At 45.9% G+C, this 8,801-nt stretch overlaps 1 protein-coding gene across 1 annotated transcript in view; it reads left to right on the top strand.

The window, feature by feature from the left end:
• Positions 1–8,801, top strand: part of LOC111978201 (PDZ domain-containing protein 2-like) — a 120,985-nt gene that overhangs the window by 2,377 nt on the left and 109,807 nt on the right. The gene's annotated exons all lie outside the window — the stretch shown is intronic.

Genomic DNA, 8,801 nt, shown 5'->3' with positions numbered 1-8,801 from the left:
CAGTCCATTGGGCCCTGGTCTAAGTAGTGTACTATACAGTCCATTGGGCCCTGGTCTAAAGTAGTGCACTAATAGTCCATGGGCTCTGGTCTAAAGTAGTGTACTATACAGTCCATTGGGCCCTGGTCTAAAGTAGTGTACTATACAGTTCATGGGCCCTGGTTAAAGTAGTGTACTATACAGTCCATTGGGCTGGTCTAAATAGTGTACTATACAGTTCATGGGCCCTGGTCTAAAGAAGTGTACTATACAGTCCATTGGGCCCTGGTCTATAAGTAGTGTACTATACAGTTCATGGGCCCTTGGTCTAAAGTGGTGTACTATACAGTCCATTGGGCCCTGGTCTAAAGTAGTGTACTATACAGTCCATTGGGCCCTAGTCTAAAGTAGTGTACTATACAGTCCATGGGCCTAGTCTAAAGTAGTGTACTATACAGTCCATTGGCCCTAGTCTAAAGTAGTGTACTATACAGTCATTGGGCCCTGGTCTAAATAGTGTACTATACAGTCCATGGGCCCTGGTCTAAAGTAGTGTACTATACAGTCCATTGGGCCCTGGTATAAGTAGTGTACTATACAGTCCATTGGGCTCTGGTCTAAAGTAGTGTACTATACAGTCCATTGGGCCCTGGTCTAAAGTAGTGTACTATACAGTCCATTGGGCCCTGGTCTAAAGTAGTGTACTATACAGTCCATGGGCCCTGGTCTAAAGTAGTGTACTATACAGTCCATGGGCCCTGGTCTAAAAGTTAGTGTACTATACGTCCATTGACCCTGGTCTAAAGTAGTGTACTATACAGTCCATTGGGCCCTGGTCTAAAGTAGTGTACTATACAGTCCATGGGCCCTGGGTCTAAATTAGTGTACTATACAGTCCATTGGGCCCTGGTCTAAAGTAGTGTACTATACAGTCCATGGGCCCTGGTCTAAAGTAGTGTACTATACAGTCCATGGGCCCTGGTCAAAAGTAGTGTACTATACAGTCCCATGGGCCCTGGTCTAAAGTAGTGTACTATACAGTCCATGGGCCCTGGTCTAAAGTAGTGTACATATACAGTCCATTGGGCCCTGGTCTAAAGTAGTGTACTATACAGTCCATGGGCCCTAGTCTAAAGTAGTGTACTACAGTCCATGGGCCCTAGTCTAAAGTAGTGTACTATACAGTCCATTGGGCCCTAGTCTAAAGAGTTTACTATACAGTCCATTGTATAGTACACTACTTTAGACCAGGACCCATGAACTGTATAGTACACTACTTTAGACCAGGGCCCATGAACTGTATAGTACACTACTTTAGACCAGGGCCCATGGACTGTATAGTGAATATTTGGCATGTACCCTATAACTTCTCTGATTTGGACTTTTCTACTTTGTTTTTAGGTGATTGGGGCGTGAGCCTGACGCTCCCCAGGACCCGGGTGGTGATGTGAGCACGGACACCCACACATTTCTCCCTCGTCAGTCTCAATTATGGGATATTTCCACCCTGCCTGGTCCCGGAACCCTGCCAGCCAAGCGGATAATGGCTCTCCACTCTCCCCAGTTACCCCTTAGATTGTAAGGAACCGACACCCCATCTAACACACACACACACACCCTCTGACAGCTCTGCTTTGTTCCTGGGTGGTGACATCATGGCCGTGGGGGTTGCCGATGGGAACTGCGGCAGACTCACACACAAACACAAACTTTTCAGATCTCTCTGACGTCCAGGGGTTTTCGCTCTAACCCGTTGTTCTAACACACTGCTAGAGAGATGAGGCAGCCTCAAGTCCACTAAACTTCCTGTGTTCCTAGTCTGTCTGTCGCCTCTGATGAGCTGGGTCTGACGTCAGCCTTACTCCCTCTCCCACGTACAGTGTCTCTAGAGCAGTGGTGTTCAACTTTGACCCCTACGAGGTCCGGATCCTGCTGGTTCTCTGTTCTACCTGATCATGAATTACACCCGCCTGGTGTTCCAGGTCTAAATCAGTCCCTGATTAGAGGGGAATCACCCGCCGGGTGTACCAGGTCTAAATCAGTCTCTGATTAGAGGGGAATCACCCGCCTGGTGTCCCAGGTCTAAATCAGTCCCTGATTAGAGGGGGAACAATGAAAAAAAATCTGTGGAACTGTCAGAGTTGAATGTGAGGGCTCTATAGGGGCCTATCAACACAGGATGCAGTGGGGCTCTGGTCTGGTCCAGCCCCAGCCACGATGCCCATCACCCAGGAGAACGCCCTGAGCCACCTCCCTCTGTTGGAGGACTGGCTCCTGGGGGCGCAGACCAGGGACCAGGACAACTATGGAGACCCAGAGAGATAAAGTAGCGGTCATCAGTTCGTACTCGGGGTGTCTGTAATCTCTCGTGCAGTCTGCACGATCGCCGAGTGTATCTGTTGGAGGCAGGTTGGTCAGGATAATGTCCCATATTACGGTTGTGTGCCCAATGTTTAACTGTTGAGATAAAGGAGTCATTCTGGGGTCTGTACCTCTCATGTATCCGTTCGTTATGGGGTTGTATGGTGTTCTTGCTGATTTGTGTGAGATTGAGGGCCATCAGCTTGGGAAGATTGTCGGGCTGCCGGCCGTGTGCTTGTTGTTAGTCGTTGTTACATCACTCGGGCTAAAGTAACTAATTATAACTATAGGTCACGCGCACTCAGGATTAAAAGTTCTTGCGACTACACCGACTCATAGCTAGTCTGCGGAGGGGTTTTTTGAATGTCCTTGTGTGATTTTTACTTATTTCCTCTACAAGATAGCATATCGACATTAATTGCTCAGAAGGAATTTCGATCGAATAGATCTTCATGCAAAAGATAACAGACGACTATGCGCAAGTCCATGTAGTAATGTGCAGAAAAGTGGTGTAAAGCTCGGTTAGTTCAGAAGAGAGATCATATTCGTTTACATTTGAGATTTCTTCAAAGGTAGCCACCCACTTGTGCCTTGATGACAGAACAGCCAGAGGGCCATCGAGGCTGTATCCGTACACTACTTTTAGACCAGGGCCCATGAACTGTATAAAGTTAACACGCTGAGTCTTGAGCCACCTTCATAGTGGCCCATGGACTGTATTTGTTGGGAGCGCCATACTTTCTATATAAGACCATAGGTGTGCTCTCAAAATGAACTGTATTAGTTAAGCACGCTACCATTTAGAACCAGGTCCCAATATGAACGTCACTATGTGATTCATGGGCCTCTACTTTTAGGACTAGGTGCGCATGAAATGTATAAGTATGTACAGCCTAACTTTAGTAACACAGGTGGCCAATGGACTGTATGTACACTCTTTCTGTTAGCACAAGGGGCCATGTAACCCTGTATAGTACACTACTTTAGACCAGGGCCTCCATGGATACTGGTATAGTTTAACACTACTTTCGATACCCAGGCGGCGCGTCTTCATGGACTGTATAAGTAGCATCAGTGTTTGAGAACCGAGGGCCCCATGCGGATCTGTTATAGTACAACGACTGAAGCGGTTTAGGACGCAGGGGATCAGAACTGTTGAAATAGGTACTGAGGAACACTACTTTAAGGACCAGGGACCGGCTATAGGGAACTGAGTGTGAAGTAGCACTGAACGTGGTTGAGACCAGGGAAGCCCATGATCTGTAATAAGTAGAAGGGATGCACTTTTGACTTTTAGACCAGGGGCACCGTGAACTGGTATAAGTAACTACAATTTTAGGTACGGCAGGGCCCATGGACTGTAAATTAGGTGAATATTTGGCATGTACACTGTAGAAAACTTCTACTGTGGTGAGGACTTTTATCTATGTGATTTGGGTTTTTAGAGTGCATAGCTGGGGGCGTGAGCCTGAAGTGCTCCCGGGAGTGCATGGGACCCGCGGTGTAGTGGAATAGTGAGCACTGACACCCACACCTTAGGTGATACAGCACATCGCGAATGCAGAATGCATGCAATGTAATGGTCGAAGTGTTTCCACCTGCTCTGGCCTGGTAGAAGGAAGGGCCAGCTGCCAGCAAGCGGATAAACTTGGCTGTCGCCACTCTCTTCTCCAGCTTACCTCTCTCGCACACGCTTGGGATTGTATAGAAGGACCGGATTCACAACGACCCTGAACGATTGGTTTCATCTTAAAATCTTCTACACTGACGATAAGGGTGTACTATTTAACCCCTCTATCTACACAAACTGACCCACTCGAGAGCCTCTCGCTTGACAGCTCTGCTTTGTTCCTGGGTGGTGACATCATGGCCGTGGCGGTTGCCGATGGGAACTGCGGGCAGACTCACACACAAACACAAACTTTTCAGATCTCTCTGACGTCCAGGGTTTTTCGCTTAACCCGTTGTTCTAACACCTTGCTAGAGAGATGAGGCAGCCTCAAGTCCACTAAACTTCCTGTGTTCCTAGTCTGTCTGTCGCTCTGATAGACTGGTTCGACTCAGCCTTACTCCCTCTCCCACGTACTGGGCTCTAGAGCAGTGGTGTTCAACTTGACCCCTACGAGGTCCGGATCCTGCTGGTTCTCTGTTCTACCTGATCAGAATTACACCGCCTGGTGTTCCAGGTCTAAATCAGTCCCTGATTAGAGGGGAATACGCGCGGGTGATACCAGGTCTAAATCAGTCTCTGATTGATAGAGGGACCTAGTGCTAGCCGTTGGTAAGGCCGCTCGAGGTTCTACCATCTATAACTCAGCCTCCTGATTAGACGTGTGGGAACATATGAAAAATACACTCTGGTGGAAACTGTCAGCAGCCTTGTGAGAAGCCTTTGTAGGGAGCGTCGGTCGTGATTGGGAAGCCTATTACCTCAAACACAGATGCCAGCTGGGGCTCTGGTCTCGTGTCTCCTCACGCCCTGCCACCAGCATGAGCATGGGGCTCGTAACTCTTCACAATCGACCTTCTCGGGAGAACGCCCTGAGCACCTCCTCTGTTGAGGACTGGCTCCTGGCGGGCGCGACGTACAGCAGGTACAGGGAGGGTGGTAACACATCTATGTGAAGACCCGCAGATCAGCAAAGTCCGCCCCACCCGCTTTCCTGGCCTTAGCAGCCAGAGCTCGCGGTCACTATTTCAAGCGACTCTCTACCCAGGTTTTGTCATTAAACTTGCGCCTGTCATACAATGATATGTTTGGTGGTCATTCTATGATTGGATCCACAGTAAACGTCTATTACTGCTCGCTAAGCTCGTCATCGCATGCTTGATAACATATATTAGCCCACCCGAAACTAATTACATTCGGTTTTTACCCCACACTTCATTTGTCTCATATTGTTTTCATTTGTATACTTGCTTCTCGTCGTGTTTGTGCACTCACTCAGTATCGATACACTAATTCGAAGATTCTACTAATCTGTGTATAGCATTCCAGAGGCTGAATTTAGTTGGCTTAAGATGGTGATGCTGGCAACATATGTCAAACTCTTCAGATCTGTTTGAGCAAGTTCGTACAACCATACACTCGTAGAACAAATGACAAGCAATGTGCTACAGGATGCTAGAAGACTGATCAGTGGCTAAAGTAAATGCATACGCTCGCCGTGGATGGTGTGTACCAGTTACCATGGAGCCAGAAGAAACTTATGAGAGGATAGCTCAGTGCATAATTGTAGAGGAGTGGCCCTGTCCTATCTTACTGGCTGGTGCCGGGTGGAGATTATAAACACATGGCCATAGATGTTCAAAACTACCATATGTTTCATCCTGTGAAACTGCAACATAGCATGAGTAAACCATAGTACTAAATAAATGGCATTCACAGCATACGGTCTTAGTTTTTGCGTGTCAGGAGGTGTCCTTGCAACAGGTCTAAGGTAAACAATCAGGCTATGAAAAGTCTAACTGGACATTTTCACTTCCTATTCTCTAATTAAGAGTTTCTCGTAACCGGTCCTGCTTGTCCTAGCTGGGCTCGGACTAGGTTATAGTCATGGCATTCTCTGACTTGAACAGGTCAGGTACTACCATTTATATAAGCCCTAGCCGGCAGAGATCACAGATTGAGATTTTTAATGGGCAGACAGACGACAAGCCAAGGATAGAGACTGGGAGTCAATCATGCCCGGTTATAGTATAGAGAGACATGGTCCTAGGGGCCTCAGGTTCTCAGGGAGAGAGAAAGAGACGAATTGGAGAGAGAATGACGCGTATGATTCAAACAGGACTATCCGTGTATTAATGACAGGGAAAGTACTCGCAGATATAAATACAGACTGCATCACACTTGAGCGCCGCCCGACGACTATAAAAAAAGGCTAGTACTCAATGTGCATAGCCCTAAACCATACTAATGGAGGTGTAGCACGTAGGAGGCCCCTTGTGTTGCGGTCAGAGTAGACAATGCTGTGGCGCATACCGGTGGTGAGTTTGAGTTTAGTCCTTTCAATTTTACAGGCTATTGATCATTGAATGATAAATAACCTTTTGCCTTTCTGCGCGATACCGGGACAGGGCCAAACAGGCAGGATACTACAACTTCCCCATCTTTGGTTTGGAGCTTATAGTGTGTAGCTGTCAAAGCAGCAGCCCCCATACACCACTAGTAGGGTATTGTTTCTTCAACCCAAGTCTTGTCAAAACTCGACCAACTCTACATACACTGAGACATCAGCGCCTGAGTATATAGCCGCGCACAGGACTTACTTCTGCCACATTGCACAGAACTCGGAGGTGTGTGGCCGCGGCATAAGACCTAGACCCATGGACAATAGAACGTCAGTGACTCCATCCCTTGCCCTTAACAGGAAGCCAGTGTAGGGGCTTAGCACTGGAGTAATATGATCAAATTTTGGGGTTCTAGTCATGATTCTAGCAGCCGTATTTAGCACTAACTGAAGTTTATTTATGTTCTTTATCCGGGTAGCCGGAAAGTAGAGCATTGCAGTAGTCTAACCTAGAAGTAACAAAAGCATGGATTAATTTTTCTGCATCATTTTTGGACAGAAAGTTTCAGATTTTTGCAATGTTACATAGATGGAAAAAGCTGTCCTTGAAACAGTCTTGTTGGTCAAAAGAGAGATCAGGGTCCAGAGTAACGCCGAGGTCCTTCACAGTTTCATTTGAGACGACTGTACAACCATCAAGATTAATTGTCAGATTCAACTGAGATCTCTTTGTTTCTTGGAACCTAGAACAAGCATCTCTGTTTTGTCCGAGTTTAAAAGTAGAAAGTTTGCAGCCATCCACTTCCTTATGTCTGAACACAGGCTTTCTAGCGAGGGTAATTTGGGCTTCACCATGTTTCATTGAAATGTACAGCTGTGTGTCATCCGCATAGCAGTGAAAGTTAACATGATGTTTTCGAATGACATCCCAAGAGGTAAAATATATAGTGAAAAACAATAGTGGTCCTAAAACTGACCTTGAGGAACACCGACATTTACAGTTGATTTGTCAGAGGACAAACCATTCACAGAGACGAACTAACAGGCCAGAACTTGTCCGTGTAGACCAATTTGGGTTTCCAATCTCTCCAAAAGAAATGTGGTGATCGATGGTATACAAGCGAGCACTAAGGTCTAGGAGCACGAGGACAGATGCAGAGCCTCGGTATGATGCCATTAAAAGGTAATTTACCACTTCACAAGTGCAGTCTCAATGCTATGATGGGGTCTAAAAACCAGACTGAAGCGTTTCGTATACATTGTTTGTCTTCAGGAAGGCAGTGAGTTTCTGCACAACAGCTTTTAATTTTTTTTTTTAGAGGAATGGGAGATTCGATATCGGCCAATAGTTTTTTATATTTTTCTGGGTCAAGGTTTGGCTTTTTCAAGAGAGGCTTTATTACTGCCACTTTTAGTGAGTTTGGTACACATCCGGTGGATAGAGAGCCGTTTATTATGTTCAACATAGGGGGCCAAGCACAGGAAGCAGCTTTTCAGTAGTTTAGTTGCAATAGGGTCCAGTATGCAGCTTGAAGGTTTAGAGGCCATGATTATTTTCATCATTGTGTCAGAGATATAGTACTAAAACACTTGAGTGTTCCCTTGATCCTAGGTCCTGGCAGAGGTTGTGCAGACTCGAGGACAACTGAGCTTTGGAGGAATACGCAGATTTAAAGAGGAGTCCGTAATTTGCTTTCTAATGATCATGGATCTTTTCCTCAAAGAAGTTCATGAATTTATTACTGCTGAAGTGAAAGCCATCCTCTCTTGGGATGCTGCTTTTTAGTTAGCTTTGCGATACACTATCAAAAATATGTTGGATTGTTCTTATTTTCCTCAATTAAGTTGAAAAATAGGAATGATCGAGCAGCAGTGAGGGCTCTTCAATACTGCACGGTACTGTCTTTCCAGCTAGTCAGAAGACTTCCAGTTTGGTGTGGCGCCATTTTCCGTTCCAATTTTCTGGAAGCTTGCTTCAGAGCTGGGTATTTTCTGTATACCAGGGAGCTAGTTTCTTATGACAAATGTTTTTAGTTTTTAGGGGTGCGACTGCATCAAGGGGATTGCGCAAGGTTAAATTGAGTTCCTCAGTTAGGTGGTTAACTGATTTTTGTCTCTGACGTCCTTGGGTAGGCAGAGGAGTCTGGAAGGGCATCCAAGGAATCTTTGTGTTGTCTGAGAATTTATAGACTTTTTGATGCTCCTTGTTGGGGTCTGAGCAGATTATTTGTTGGATTGCAAACGTAATAAATGGTGGTCCGATAGTCCAGGATTATGAGGAAAAACATTAAGATCTACAACATTTATTCCACGGGACAAAACTAGGTCCAGAGTATGACTGTGCAGTGAGTAGGTCCAGGACATGTTGGACAAAACCAAAAGTTGAATGAAAAAATTCGGGAAAGTTCGGGAAAACTAAAAATATAAACGGTAATTAAAAAGTAAAAACCT

The sequence above is a fragment of the Salvelinus sp. IW2-2015 genome, linkage group LG1, assembly GCF_002910315.2.
Source record: "Salvelinus sp. IW2-2015 linkage group LG1, ASM291031v2, whole genome shotgun sequence".
Lineage (NCBI taxonomy): Eukaryota > Metazoa > Chordata > Actinopteri > Salmoniformes > Salmonidae > Salvelinus > Salvelinus sp. IW2-2015.
Note: the sequence above shows the minus strand (reverse complement) of the source record. Positions and strands in the feature narration are given on the sequence as shown.